General features: G+C 49.0%; 1 protein-coding gene across 2 annotated transcripts in view; it reads right to left on the reverse strand.

The window, feature by feature from the left end:
• Pard6g (par-6 family cell polarity regulator gamma) overlaps nt 1-16,294 on the reverse strand; it is a 1,244,350-nt gene that overhangs the window by 994,339 nt on the left and 233,717 nt on the right. The gene's annotated exons all lie outside the window — the stretch shown is intronic.

A 16,294-nucleotide genomic window follows, 5' to 3' on the forward strand; every position in this document is an offset into this window, starting at 1 on the left:
CAGCATCTTAACAAAAAGCCCTGGTGTCGGGGACAGCGTCAGGGACTGCTCTGCAATGGAGTTTGCTGCAAATCCAGATTGCACTGAGGCTATAAATCGCATCCTTCCATGAAGTGAAGAGTCTTGGAAAGAGCCAACAAAGAGCATCCTGTTTCCTTTTTATCCTGTTGTAGTAGCCACAGCAGCAGGATTGAGCAGTGGCTTTCTAAGTCAAGGAGCAGAAGGCAGGGCCTGGGAGTCTGTGGGGGATACCAGCGATTGAAGGGCAACCTTCAGGAGGAAGGGCGGGGATGAACAGGGCAGAGGGGCTTCTGGAAGGGTGTTCTGTCTGGTTGGGACACTTGGATTGTTGGCCCTCGTGGCCTGTGAGCCCTGCTTGAGAAGGCTCTGTGACCGTGGTACGGTGGCTGTCCTCTTTCAGAGAGGTGGGTCAGAGAGTGAGAAACTGGCTAGAATCGCACACCTGAGGAAGTTTCTGTGTTCTGTCTCTGTGTGGAGAAGGCAGAGCCTGGCAGGGGAGCTTGGGAGAGAGGTGATGAGAGGAGCCATTCCTCATACCCTGGGCAGCTAGGATGCATAGCAATCCCCTTTTCCTGAAAGAACAGAGGGCGAGGCAGAGGGGCTTCTGGAAGGTTTCAGACCTGAGAAGGATGGGAAGCCTGGGCTTTGGGTCTGAGCTTCGGGGGATGGTTCTTGCCTTCTCTGGTGCCATGTTCCCGATATCCGTCTGATTTGTTAATGGAGGACAGAGCGCTAAGGGAGAAGAGCCAGCTCTGAAAAGCTATTATGTTTTCATTTGTCTTGTCAAAACCCGGCACTGGGAGACTCATTTGCACAGTGAGGCTGCTGTTGGAGGAAGAAAGCACAAACTGCAGTGCTTTAGTTAAGTGCTGTCGGAATGGACGTCCCTGAAATGTGCCTTAACCAGGGGTCAGTGCAGCGATGACTAATTCCATGGGGTCCCACAGCCTCATGGGATCCAGGCAGTGAGTGGCTGCGTACGTGCCGTGAGGAATGGAATGCCTCCTGGCTTCTCCAAGGGCTGGGTATTTCTGTACTAAACATGAAATTTGTCATATCATTTCAGGGGCTTTGAGAGGCATTGACGGAGATCTCATGAGACCGCACCAGATGAAAATAGCAACTAGCATGAGCCCCCTTTTGGAAATCGCGATCAAGGGTAAGGCCCGTTGGGTAAGGGCACATTGCCTGGGAAGAAGCAAGGGTCTGCCATTGACAGCCCCAAGGCAACATCAAATGGCAGAGAGCATTGCAAGGGTGTGGAGGAAGCTGCAAAAGTTGAACATTCAACGGTGGTGTTCTGGGAATGCGGTCCCTGGTTATGGGTTTGGGGACGCTGGCCTGAGGGAGCTGTTTTTGGAGATAACACTAAGTTCCAGGTATTAAAGCCTGCATGATGGGGGTGTGTGGGAGGGTACCATCGTCCTCCAGAGAGCGCAAAGCCTCGTCAAGCTGCCCTCACCTGCCTGCCTTGTGGGGGCAGGTGACTAACTTGCGAAAGCAGGGTGTTTCTTGAAGCTTGGAGCATCCATCTTCCTCCCACAGGGACACTGGTCTTACTGTGACCTCCAGCTGCTGCTGCCCCACATCAGGGAGGATTACAGGAAGGCAGGTGACCTGTGTGCCCACAGCAGCCCGTCCACTGCTCATGGGGCACAATGGATGTCCATCTGCCTTCTCTCAGGCATGCGTGCTTCAGTCTGGCTCCTGAATCTCTCCCTGCACCCCACCCTCTGCTCAGTTCCGGGGGCCCTCACCCGCCTTCTTCCCTCCCTTCCCCTTTCTGCTTCTCCTCCTCACCCCTCCCCTTTACCTCACCCACCCTCCTAGCCTCCCCTGCCCACCCTCCCTCCCTCTCCCTTCCTTCTCCCTCTTTCCCATCATAACCTCTCCTCCTCACGCACCCTTTACCAGCTCCCCCTCGCTCTACCCTCCTCTCCTTCAGCATCTTCCTTTTCCTGGTCCCTCTCTGGAGTTTGTTTTTGTGTGCTCCTCTTGGGTACTCCTGTGGACGAGAGACACGGGCATGACAGGTGACGACAGCCATGGTGTGGCCAAGCCTGGACCCTGCCTGTTCTCACCACTCAGTCCCTGGTCCTCCATCCATGGAGTGGCTGCTCCTGAAACCATGGGTAGATAAGGGGGATCTTTCCTGCAACCTTGCTGGTGCCAACCATACCTCCCCATTAACTGACCAGGCTGACCCAAAGGTGCTATGGTGGGGCATCCTGAGCTGCCTGCTTTAATGCCTCCATTAGCACAGACCCCAGACTCCGGGTGATGGTGGCACCCTAAACACCGGCGATGGAGGAAGGATGTTTTATAATATCCCCCGCTGTGTATCCCAGCATCCCTCAAGTCAGTCATTAAAAACGTCTTGATGTCTAACTTAAGTCCCTTCACTGTAGCTTGATGACTGTGTTACCATTGCTGGGAATTTTTATTGAGATTCTAATTGTTGTTTTCCTTCAACACCCACACTGCTAGTACTATGTTTGGGAAGTGAGAAATCAGAGAGTGTGAGTTGCAGAACAAAACCCAAATTTGTTTGGCCACAATAGTCTAAAGGAAGCAAACCTTCCCTCAGATGTTGGTCTCACTGACAGACGCAGCCGGTGGGTTGTGTGAGTGAGCGTAAGAGGGCCAGAGGTCTCCATCTCTGTGATGGGGTACCCCAAACCTGTGCTGGGCTGGAGTCAGTGTGGGCCGGAAGCCTGGTGCCTATTCTTCTGAAGAGCAAGAAGATCCCCACCACCACGTGCATTTCGGGGGCTGGGAAGATGGATCAGGCTTCTCGTGAGCAGCTCCACAGGACCCCACCCTCCCCGTCGCGGGGTGCCTCTGCAAAGCTCCTGCCCAAGTCATGAGGCGCCATCCTTGGATGTAGGCAGAGGCCAAATGGGAAACCTGGGCTCCTCCCACATGCCAGTCGCCAGGTGCTGTTCAGTGCCCTGCAGCATGAAAGTCAGCATGAGTCTGCTACAGTGGAGAGTCCAACATCATGGGACACAAGCATCCAGCTTCCGGCAAAGAAGTCTGCCATCAAGATCTCAGAATGAGTGAGGAAGGAGAGTCAGCAGCCATGAGGTCAGGGTGACCAAACACTACTGGACAGGGACACAAGCTACCGGTGTGAAGGTGCCCAAGTGAAGACCCCGAGAGGCAGGGGCAACGCGGGCAAGTAGAGCCTCTGCAACGGAACAGAGTACACACAGAAAAACTGGCTGAAAATTTTAGAACTGAGAAATATAAGAAATTAAGTGGAATTCTCCAGGGATGGGCTCAGTGGTGGTTGGCGTGAGCCGACGAAAGCCGATGAAGCAGAGAGAGAATGATTGACCCATTGAGCGTGCTCTTCAGCTTTAACAATAAAATCCGGTGGTGATACTCGGCTTTGGCGTGCCCAGGACCCATCTTGCCTACAGTGTTGGAGGGATGCAAAATGGTCCAGCTATTCCGGAAGACACTTTGGCAGTTTCCTTCAGAAATAAACTTGCAACAGTCAGCCAACATAGGAAAAATGATAAATCAGGCCCTGGTCATATTTAAAGCTTTTTCTCTCCCCAATGTGGAGCAGGGGTGGTGAGGGGCATGCATGGATATTTGTAGCAGCTTTGTTCATAATAGCAAAGTTCTGGAAATAAGCGAAATGTTCTTCCTCTTCTGAATGCTTGGTCAAACTATAGTCCACCCTGCCAATTAGGTGTGAAAAGGTGCCGTGTGCACAGAGGACCAGGGAAGAACTGTGCAGATCTCAAAATAATGGGACGCCAAGGTTCTGTTTTCTTAGCCTCTCAGAATGGCTTGACTGTGGGACTAGAGGGCAGGCTGGGGACATCAGGGTTAAGAGTGGCCAAGGCAGGAGTACTGTGGGGGTCAGGGAGCGGGCAAACGCCGGTAAGCTGGGTGCCCGGTGCCAGTGACGCTATGGGTGTTCAGGAGGTGTCTGCCGTACATGCTGGGTAGAGGAGAAACATGGTCTCTGTCTTATAATGATGGTTTCAGGTGAGTCTGCAGGGCTCTCAACCCAAGAAGTGCAGTTTTAAGAACTCTCCGGGGCAGTGACAGTAGCCTTGTTTGTGCGTAGGAGCCATTAGTCACCAGGCTCCCTCGTGCCTATGGATTTGGAGAATGTGTCCCATTAATCATAACTGAAAAACACTTGTCAATTTCTCTGTCAGCATTATGGCTAAAAAAAAAATGGATCTAATTAGCGAGTTTTCAGTCCGGTTCGTTACCCACTCTTGTGTATATATGAAAATTAACACTTGGTAATTATGTCCCTTTGACAAAGAAAGCAACGACATTTCAAAAATAAGATGACTGAACTCACATATGAGTTTAAGAATCAGAAAGAAAATGTAGGAATGATATTAACACTCTAACTCATAGTTTTACAGCAAGCATCTCCCGAGTCATATTTTACTTAAAACTACCTTAAGGCCAGGTATGGTGACACATGACTATAATATCAGCATTGGGGAGGCTGAAGCAAGAAGATTGTTTCAAGTTCAAGACCAGCCTGGAGTACAAAAACAATAACAATAAACAAAGAAATAAAAATATCTACTTCACCTCCTTCTCAATCCATAAGCAATCATTACCCCAACCTGTATGATGTTTTCCTAGGTAGAACACATAAGATTGAAAAAAATTGCAAATGTTGAGCATCAGCCTCCTGGTTGTTATGGTCAACGCTTTTTAATTTTAAAAGTTTCTCAGCTGCAGTCACTCAAGAGTTGGTTAAGGGAAAACGAATCTCATTTCGGTCACACATGGCCCACACAGGTGTGAGAACCTGTCCTCTCAGAGCTTGTCTCTGCCTGGGAAAAGAGACAAGCCCAATGGAAGAGACTAGAATATCTCCTTGAGTACCCACAGATATAACTCATTCTCCTTGAACCGGATTTATGAAAACACCAGAATCACACAGATAGGGAACCACCCATGAAAAGCTTCATGTGAAGCTGGGAAGATAGTCTTGCCCTACAAGCATGAGGGCCTGAGTCCAGTCCCCCAGAATGCATGTAAAAAGCAGGGCATAATGTATGCACATTCTTGTAATCCCAGAGCTGGGAAGGCAGAGACAAGCAGATCTCTGGGGCTCACGGGCCAGCTAGTACATGTTCCCTCCCACATGCACTCACACATGTGCACGCACACACACAAACACACTCTCAGCCTTATTTGCCTGGGTATCTTCTAATAATATCTCAGCAGGAGAAAGTCTTTGTATCCTTCAGTGGTTGAAGCCTAAGCTTAGACCAAAGTTAGCACAGAGCCTCCTCTTTGGAGTGCTGCAGCTTGGTGTGATGGATCCTCTGACATCCGACCCACCCCAGGCTCAATCTTTCCTGGAAGGACTATTTTCAGAGTCATTCACACGATGATTCTGAGTGAGTTCTGGCCCATGGCACCACACCGGTCTGTGCTGGGCACTGCTTATATCCACGCTGGGAGTGACAAATGTGGACCAGCTTCCTGAACTATCGGTGTGAGAAACACTTCCATGGTGACAAACACACATGTCTATGGAAGTCTCTGTGTGTCCCCTGGGAAGCAGGGCTGGCAGCGAGTCCCAGATGAACCTGGTCTGGAAGCCACCAGAAGGATCTACCTAGCAAGCGCTCATTAGTTCAGTTCAAAGGGAACACTTGCCTTTGAGTCTCTTCCAGCTCTGATATTGCTTGTTGGGGGATAGTTGATTGCTCTGTGACATTCCAAGAATAAAGTTAAATCTTGAATCAAGGGGCCGAGCCCATGACTAGCTGACCAGAATTAACCATAGAGATTTCGGAGGACCCAGAAAGAGACAGGGAGGGGCTTGGGAAGCTTTTCAGCCTTTTCGATCCGGGAAGGCAGAGAAAGGGTCGGGTAGTCATGACTCCACCGCTTTCTTCATCCATCAGATTTGCACGCCAGTGTCAGTCCCCATCCCTCCTTGCTTCTAGTTCTCACAAGTGTCATTCCAGTCTTACAAAGAGGCTGGCCCCTCTGCCCGGTCCCCTCATGTCCCAGGGCACCTCCCCGCACCCCACCAGGACACTTGCTGAGCTCTGGAGTCTATGTTCCCATGCTTCACAAACCACGCCTATGCTAGGTTGTTTGGGGTGGAGCGTCAGTCCGCGGTGTGTGTGTGGGGGGGGGGGGGAAATGCCCAGGCCCACCACGTCTACACTCTGTACAGAGTTGACTCTGGTTGCAGCTTCAGCTCCCCGGACCCTCCCCCTCCCATCATGGTCTCAGGCACACATCTGTGCATACACATATGCATGCGCCCGCAGACACGTAACCCGTGCCCCTCCCCCGTCTCTGCAAGCCCACTGTCATCTAGCCGCCCCCTCCCCCCACCGAAGGCAAGCCTGGTTGGTATGAGGTTGATTTGTTCTAACCCTTTGCTGTTTGGTAGATCTCTCAATAAAATCATTTAGAGGAAAAGTAGATACTTAATTACTGTTTCCATTTCTTGCAGTGACTGCAGATGCGTTTGGGGTTTCTGTTTCTTTGTTCCTTTCTGAAGTGTACTGTGACCCTGCTGCCCACGCTGGTCTTCAACGCCTGGGCTCAATTGACCCTCCCACCCCAGCTAATGTGCCCGCCACACCCAGCTGGGGCTTGTGTCTCTGTAACCTATTTTAGGGCTGTGTGTTTTTGTTTTGAGACATGTCTTTCTTTCCCGTTTCCCTCTAGGAGAATAGTGTCATCATTGCGTTTCTTCCCGGTGTGTTGGTCCCTGCTGGACCTGTGGTCATGTCTCTTTTTCAGGCCCAGCTTCTCATTTCTCTTCTTCATTAACCACCCGGTTTTGCCTTTTTTCTGTCTGGATAAGAGCTAGAGCTTAACTTTGCTTTCTTGCTTTTTCTTTGGCTTTATAATGCGAGAATCTTTCAACATATTTTGTGATTAGCTTTCTCCTCAGGGTTGTTAAGCTTAAAACCTTTGTCATAAACACTGCTTTTTCCTTGGCGTTTTATAATTGTGGTGGTTGTTGTTGTTGGTGGTGGTGGTGTGTGTGTATGAGAGAGAGAGATGTGTGCCTATATGTTTGTGTGTATGTGATGTGTGTATATGTGGCAGTCTGAATGAAAATGACCCCCATAGGCTCATGTATGTGAGCGCTTGGCCTCCAGTTAGTGGAACTGTTTGGGAAAGATTAGGAGGTGTGGCCTGTTAGAGGAAGTATGTCACTGGGACTGGCCTTTGAAGTTTCAAGTCCACGCCAGGCCCAATGTTTCTCCTCCTCTCTGCCTGCTGCCTGCAGACTAAGTTGTAAAAGTCTCAGCTACTGCCTCAGCACCATGCCACAGTGATCATGGTCTAACCCTCTGAAACTAGAAGCAAGCTCCGATTAAGTGCTTTCTTTTATAAGTGCTGCCTTGGTCATGGTGTCTCTTCACAGCAATAGAACAGTGTGTGTGTGTGTGTGTGTGTGTGTTATACACACTCATCAGTATGAGTGAATGTATGTGTGTGTGTTATTCACACTCATCAGTGTGTGTGTGTGTTATACACACTTATCAGTATGAGTGAATGTATGTGTGTGTGTTATTCACACTAATCAGTATGAGTGTGTGTGTGTTATACACACTCATCAGTATGAGTGAGTGTGTGTGTGTGGTTGTGACAGTGTCTTTCTCAGTTGCTCTCTGTTTTTTAACACAAGGTCTCTCATGAATCTGAAGCTGGTGGCTTTGACTAGACTGGTTGGCCAGTGAATTCAAGGGATAGGCCTGTCCCCTGGTTCTTTTTGTTTGTTCTAGGGGCTCTAACATTGGGTTCTCATGCTTTGCACCAGGCACCTGACTAAGCCATCTCCCCAATGCCCACTCTGAGTTTAGTGTCTGAAGCTAGGAGAGACATTACTCAGAGGGAATTCCAGCAGACTCTGGGCAAGGCAAGGTCCATTGAGACATAGATGGAGCCAGCTCTACCCCAGCCCTTCTCCCAACAGCATAGAGCACATGATCTTGGGACCAAACCACACACTATTGGCCTGGAAGATGAGAAGCAGCCCAAGGCTTTGTGTGTGGTGTGTGTGTGTGTGTGTGTGTGTGTGTGTGTGTGTACTGACAGACAGGAATAGCTGTGTGTCCAGAGTGCTCTCCACAGTCATAGTGCCTTTAATCTTCAAATTTGCCTTAAGATACAAGCTAACTTGTCACTGTAACAAAATACCTGACAGATCTAGTTTGAGAGAGGGAAACTTTGTGCTAATGACCTCACAGGTTTCAGTCCCTCAGTAAGAAGAAAACTGCTCACATCATGGTGGCCAGGAAACAGAGAAAATACAGGGAGGAGCCAGGGTAAGATACAGCTCCCAAGTGCAGTCCCCAGTGCCATATTCCTCCAGCTCAGCCCACCTTCCAGTAACGCCATCCTATTATAGATCCATCAGGAATTAATCCATCAATTAGGACAGCACCTTCATGATCTAATTGTATCTAGAAAAGTCTCATAGGCATGCACAGGTGTGCTTCTTAAGCCACCACACTTTGTAAGAGAGGAACAATGATACAGGTGATCCTCAAGAGACAGTCAAAACCAGCCACCACACCTTGTAAGACAGGTACGATTATACAAATGGCCCCCAAGAGAAGATAGTTTGACTTTTGACATTTCAAATTCGAAGTGGCACGGATACCACAAGCTCTCAGTGGAGACTCTATTGAATGGTAACTGTTTAGTGACCCTTACAAGTATAGGTCTTCATTTTCGGTACCTACTGTCACTGAACTAGCCGGGATACTCAACAGCCTTTGTGTTGGATGACTAAGCTCTATATGGCCAGTTCAGTCTCTGAGCACTCTGAGGTGGGCGGGGCTAAGCTGTCTGGAGTCCACTTGCAGCTGTCAGTCTCTTACCAGCTCCTGTAGCCCCTGTGAGTACAGGAGCTCCTGCACCATCCTTTATCCTGCTCTCTGCATGTGGCAAGAAGTCACTATCTATCGGTCATGAGGCCAATGGGCTGCTACGCCAGGCATCACCTTTAACTAGATTTCTCAAATGACCTGAGACACTTTGGGTTGCAGCTAGCTAGCACTGTGGAGACTCAAAGTCACCTAGGTCTACATAAGGAATGTTCAATTACCACCCATGAGCTATGTTCCCTCCTGATGGCCTCCTATCAGGAAAGCTCTCTGCTTTCGTAAGTGCTGTGCCCAAGGGAGAAGATAATGTCAGCATTGCAGCTTCTGATAACATGCCATTAATTTGCAACACTGGGAAAGAAAGATACTGGAGCTGAGATACTCCCCCAGAACTTTCCGTATCCAACAAGATCTTTGCTTTATGTCTGTGTTATCCAACCCATTTAAAGAGCCCAGGGCTGTCATAATGTATCCATTGCACATTCAGACCCCACCAAACCAAATGAAGAGCTCTCCTTAAGAGGCCCATACCCAGGGATCAGATTGTATTGCCAGGGAGAAGTTTGGGTCCAATTTTTTGTCCTTGAGAGAGTCCGGGACTCCTTTTACGGCTTGATGTCCTTGGCTGTCCCTGGCACCTTCTTGTTTTTGCCATATATGTGATGGCAACATTCCTCACACAATTGCTGATACCCATGGATGGCATAACACGTCTGCTGTTCTCAAGTCAAGGGTGACAGTAAAGAAAGCCAGAGCTGGACTCTTAACATGTTGACAGGGAAATTAAAACAAGCAGAGGCCTGTGGCTGTCCTACCAGAGACAGAGAGAGCCTTCTTGCCCTTGGACAGTGGATGATGAAGTTGCCTATTTTTTTTTTTTTTCTTTCTACAGAGCGGTCAGGTTTCCACCGTGATGGAAGAACCTGTACTGTGTGTGCTGTTCCATGCAAAGGGTGGGAAAGAACGTCAGAGCTTTCAACTTTGCAATCTTAATTCAAAAGGAAGTTGACTCAAAAACACTTACAACATGTAATTACTGTTCGTGTTTTCAGATGTGTATTCTATGGAAGTTTCTCAGCGGTTGTTCAGAGATGCTCGTCAATGCTCAGCCTTCCCTAGGAGCACTTGGACTTGCCTGTGGTGACAGAAGGAGCCAGGCCATCCTGCCCCAGCTGAAGACATGGGGTGGGAGCTGGGGACAGAAGGCAGGCAGCGGCAGACCTCTAGACCTCTAGACCTCTCTCTAGATAAGATGTCCCCAGGGAACGGACAGGCATCTCCTCTTTCTCAGGTAGACCCGGAACTACTTCTAACTTTGGCAGGTGGAGACAAGGAACTAGCTGCACTCTGCAGGGCCTTGCAAACCCAAGCCCTGCGGGATCTGGCAGAAAGGCTCAGCAGTACCTCCCAGGTTGTTCTTTAACTCCGGGAGTCTAAATTCCAGAAATGCTCATGCTTTTGGCTTGACGGGGAGGGCGAGACATTGATGGACATTTGCCAGAGACGTGTGGTCAGGGCATTAGGAACATGGGCGTGATACTTTCAGGGAGACTTACCTGCAACCTAGGACAAATTACATCTGCAAGGACAGGGCTGGTGGGCAGGACTCCACAGGAACGGGGTTCCGGGTTCAGATGCTGCCCCTTCCTGAACCATAGGGACAGCTGCCATTCATGTCCCGATGCACATCCTCCTGCTCACTGACTCTCTGTCTGCAAACCGACTCTCCTCCTCACGTCTCCACAGCAGACGGCCGTTGAGTCCATCAGGACCACCCAACCCAAACACTTCCAGAGTTCTCAGCGCTGTGGGACACTGCCCTACTCTGGGAAGCCCCTGGCTATGCTCTACTTCTCTGGAACACCATTCTTGCCACGTAAGACAAGCCAGTGTGAGATCTTTCACATCTCATGGCTGGCGCAGGGAGATAAAACTGAGTGTGTCCTGGGGCAGGGACGTGGTGTTGGTCTTGAGTGTCCCGAGGACTTGGACGTTGCAGCACACTCGGCAGCTGGAAGTCCTCCCCCCCCCACGCTGTCACACTAAAGTGACTTCTCATGTTCAGAAGGAGCTTCCCAGTTCCTCACTGACACATAGAACTTAGTGGCAAGCATGGGTGCACTATTTATTCATTCATTCATTCATTCGTTCATTCATTCATTTTTGTTGTGACAGGATCTATGACAAAAGCAATTTAAGAAAGACTCAGTCTGGCTCACAGTTGGAGGGCACAGCTTGTTTTGGCAGGGCAGGGGCAGGAGTGTGAGTATTGGTGACAAGATGACTTTGCCAGTGTGCTATGGCTGTGCGGAGACACCATGACCACGGCAACTCTTATAAAAGAAAGCGTTTAACCGAGGGTTAGTTTACAGTTTCAGAGGTGTAGTATGCCCATTGTCGTCGTGGTAGGGAGTGTATCGTCACACAGGCAGTCATGGTGCTGGAGCAGGAGCTGAGAGCCCTCCGTCTGGGTTCAAAGCAGCAGGAAGGGAGAGGCTCTGGGCTCGGAATGGGCTTTCTGAAACCCCAAACCCACCCTGAGTGACACACTTCTCCACCAAGGCCACACTGTTGCTGTCATCAAGAGTGCTACTACTAATAATAATCTGCTTCTGTTTCAGCCAGCAATTCCGACTCCATGGTTACTGGTCTGCTTCTGTGGCAGGGGCCTGGCTGCTTAGGACGCAGCCTGGCGGAACTCTGTTCCCATAGGTACCAGCTATGTCCTTTCCAACAAATAAAGCTTTTAATTAAACCTCCATCATTCTATTTATCAATGAGACTCGGGAGCCAAAGGCTGGGGTGAAACCCTGCCAGCTCAGAGGAGCTGAATAGCAACTAGCTGACCTCTCTTTGCCTGTGTCTCCAAAAGAGACCATCCTTCCGTCCTTCCCTCCTTCCACTCCACTCAGAGCCCCCCCCCACTGTTTCCTGTTCATCTCTCCCATGTTTTCCCACTTCCTGTGCATCTCTCTGACATCCTGTCACTCCGTGATTTTACTTCCTGTCAACTAGTCGCTAACTCGGCCTCCTGCCCCAAGGTTGATTTCTATTTAAATTAATGCAAATGAAAACAGTGTGATTGAATATCGTGCGACACCACACCTCCTAATCCTTAAGTAGTACTACTCCCTGGTGACCAAGTATTCAGATCTATGACCCTGTGGGGGCCATTCTCATTCACATCAGCGCACACAGCACCCACAGTCAGGAAGAAGGGAGAGATGGATGCTGGGTCCATGTGTGGCATTCTCATTCACATCAGCGCACACAGCACCCACAGTCAGGAAGAAGGGAGACATGGATGCTGGGTCCATGTGTGGCCATTCTCATTCACATCAGCGCACACAGCACCCACAGTCAGGAAGAAGGGAGAGATGGATGCTGGGTCCATGTGTGGCCATTCTCATTCACATCAGCGCACACAGCACCCACAGTCAGGAAGAAGGGAGAGATGGATGCTGGGTCCATGTGTGGCATTCTCATTCACATCAGCGCACACAGCACCCACAGTCAGGAAGAAGGGAGACATGGATGCTGGGTCCATGTGTGGCATTCTCATTCACATCAGCACACACAGCACCCACAGTCAGGAAGAAGGGAGACATGGATGCTGGGTCCATGTGTGGCATTTGTAGATGCCAGCCCAGGGTCACACAGAGGGCGGGTGTTTGAACCTCGTGAAACTGCTCTACAAGCTCCCACACAGACATACCTAGAGGTGTGGCAGCTGAATAATCCTAAATCCTGTCAAACTGACAATCAAGATGAAACACTTGTAAAGTGTAAGCCACACTGTCAGTCTCCTCTGGGCGCCCCATCCCTCCACCTGTCGCTTTTTATTAATGTATCAAGCGACTCACACCTGGGCCCAGCAGAGTCACAGAACCACACACCGGAGACCCACTTGGGCATGTGCACTTCGCTGGGCAGTGCTTAAGGAAACAAGCTGCTAGAGCGAGACCATCAAAGGTAGAGCCCAAACACTGTTGTTCCCATGGACAGTACGGGGTTTCGCCAGGACCTACAGGCTCAGAACTTTTTCCAACTGAGATAAAGTCACTTAGCATTGTACTTACCATTCTAATCATTTTAAAGTATACAACTTGGTGGGTTTTCAAAAACACATTAACAATGCTGTAGAACCATCACCACCGCCACTGACATTATACCAGCGGGGAAACACCCCCCACCCCACCCCCCACCCCACCCCCCACCCCACCCCCCGCACCTACTAAATGCCCCTCCCCCACTGGGCAGCGTTTTAACTTCTTGTCTCGGGGAATGAACTAATCCATTTCATAATTTCATATCAGTGGGTTCACTCTGGATGACCTTTAGCATGTGGCATAGCATGTTCAAGTTTTGACCATGTGGGAAAAGTACTTCATGGCTCTGGTCTCAGTAATATTTCAGTGCATGGAGGCGTCAGCTTGTTTACACACTCGGAGGCTGATGGAATCTGGATTATATTCATTCTGTTTTGAACGCTTCTACAAGCATGTATGTACACCTTTCCGTTTGGATGTATGTTTTCATTTCTCTCGGGTACTCATGTGTAGGAGGTGACCGCTGAGTCATGTGGGGAGGCGGCTGTCTGATCTCGGGGACAGTGCCAACTGTTTTCTGTGGGCTGCGCTGTGTAGCTTCCGCACCACGTGTGACACCCTAGTGTTTGTACATCTTCTCTGACATTTGTTTTTACCATCTGTCTGATGTGTGCGTGTATGTGTTTTTGTGCATGTGCACATATGTATACATATGTGTGGAAGTCGGAGGTCAGCCTCAGGTGTCATTCTTCAAGCACTGTCCACCTTATTTGTTTATTTATTATGTTACATGTCCATCCCAGTTCCCCCTCCCTGCCTCCCTCTTACCCTCTCCCACCTTATTTTTTCATGTGTTCTCTTTTTTTTTTAAAACCCACCCAGCATGTCTACTTAGTACTGCCTGTACGCACATGGGTGTAGGCCATCTACTGGATCATGGGAGCCTCTCAGGGGGTGCATCCTATAAGGTAGCCTTCACCGTTCCCGCCTTTCTTCCCCCTTTGTAGCCCAGGCTAGCCTCAAACTCGTGGCTCAAACTCAGTTTCCCCAAGTGCTGGGATTATAGGCATGCGTCACTACCCTAGGCTATCTCTTGAACATATTTCATTCAGGTTATTTAATCTTACCTGGTGAACCTGCAGCATAGGCTTCCTTGGGGACAGTTCATCTTAGTTGCTGTCTGCCTACATGTCGGTCTTCTTTAATCTTCATAGTGTTTGTAATTGTTGCTGTTGAAGGCTGGACATTTTGAATAGTGCAAGAAGCAGTTCTGGAAACCATATTCCCTCTCTGCAATTTGTCATGGTCACTGGTGTTTGTTTAAGGCATCGGTTTTGTAAATTCTGTGTGCCTTGCCTTGTCACACCTGGCCATAATGTCTCTGTTCCATTAGATTCGCAGAGGAAAAGCAAGCCCGCTCTTGGCAGATGGGCTGTGTGAGCTGGGGCCTTGGCAGCACTCAGCCAGGCGGCCTGACCAATGCTTCTGCTCACCTGCTTTCATGCCTAAAGGTCAGCCCAGAAAAGCACTGGAGGCTTTTTTGATATTTACTGTAAACACACAGCCCAGGCATATGTGTGGCATACTGAATCACAAAGCATTTTCCAATTCCTTATTCCCCAAGCACCTCATGTCCAGCCTGTCCTCTGAAGCTCTTGCTTGTTCCAATTGCAATCCGTTGCCTTAGGCAATAATAGCTAAAATGTCCTTTTACGAATGACTTTGACAGTCTTAAGCTGGCTGTATTGGCACCAGGCAGGTTTCTGCTGCGGGAGATAACAGCAAAGCCTTTGGGCCAGTCTTCCTGGAGCTTGGAAGGAGCTTAAGGGAATGGTAAGCCCTGGTAAGGTACCAGCACTGGTGTCAGTATTACAGGCTGTGTTTGTCAAGGACAGCATTGAGCTGGGAGCATGGGATGGACAAAGTGAATTCTCTGAACTAGGACCAGGACATTGACAAGATGAGTCCCCAAGCTGAGATCAGAGGGTGGCTATGGGGTGAGTCCCCCAAGCTGACATCAGAGGTTGGCTGTTACATGAGCTCCTTGAGCTCAGGGGTAGATGTGAGTAGATGTGGGTAGAATTGGAATAGGGTAGAGACACAGGGTAAGTCCAGTTGCTGTGAAAGGTCATTAAGATCCAGTTGCTTTCTCTTAAGGTCTTCATGGTCACTGACAGTTTTTGGTTAGTTCCAAAGTTCCACAAAAGTTGGCTCTGAAAGAGTTTTACCTGTTTTCCATTACCTTAAGGATGGATTTTGGAGTGCTTTATTGTGCAATGTATTTGTCACATAGGATGCTATGTTTGGGGCTAAGAAAATTCTTTCCTAGTATGTGTGCTGATAATTATCATTTTTCTGTCTGTCTGCCTGTCTGTCACTATGAAAACAGCTCTAAGTGTCTCTGCTGAACCTCTGCCCTCTCCATTACGTGGAGAAGGAAGGTCTGTAAACAGTAAATTGGAGAAGGTGGGAAGTCCTCTGGGAAAATGATCAGAATCCTCTGTGCAGTCCAAATCTTGGATGTTAGTAATGTTACCCCCACCCCGGTATAGAATCCTCCAGGAAAAGTGAGCCCAGTGGAGGAGAAAAAAAAAGAAAAAAGTGTATGCCAAACAGTTGGCATAGAAACCTAGAAGGCTCACAGACCATCTGAAGAATTTCTGTGGATACCAAACAGTTCCCCCAACTTAGAAATCAAGGCTGGCTGAAAAATCAAGCGCTGTGTGTTTCTGCCTTTCTCGATTGATTGGTGTTCCTCAACCCCAGCTGTGCAGCAAAATTACCTGGAAGTTTTGTTCCAAGCAGAGCAAACCACTGCCATCACAGAGATGTCAAAGATGCCTGAAGCTAGGCCTGTTGTGATGAAAAGCGCCGTGACATGTAGGCAGTTCCCCCTGTGATCACCAGGGTCCCAGACCCCCTCCTCTGTCTGTGAACATGCAGGCAGGGCTCTAAGAAAAACTGCCCTGATTTTTCATATACAATTATCATATCTTTACGTTTTCTTTTCCTTCCTACATCGTGCTCAGTGTTTCTCATTTGGCTTTAAATGTCTTTTTATAATTGGGTCCTTTAAATCCAGTCCAGAGAAGTGTACACACAGTGCATTTGCTGGAATTTCGTGTCTGATTCTAATTTATGGCAAGCCCCATTCCCCCCCCCACTTCTATTTTCCTCCTCTGTTGTTAAAGGGTGGGGTAGATGCTTGCTTTTTAAACACTGACCAGACCAGGGTGATCCAGACATGGGTTTGTAAAAAACCTTATGCTCCCAGATACACAGCAGGAACTCTGTTCATGTCTAAGGTTTCTTAAACCATTTCCATCCATGACCCCTCCTTGCCTGAGAAATTTTTAT

Source organism: Phodopus roborovskii, unplaced genomic scaffold, assembly GCF_943737965.1.
Source record: "Phodopus roborovskii unplaced genomic scaffold, PHOROB, whole genome shotgun sequence".
Taxonomy (NCBI): Eukaryota; Metazoa; Chordata; class Mammalia; order Rodentia; family Cricetidae; genus Phodopus; species Phodopus roborovskii.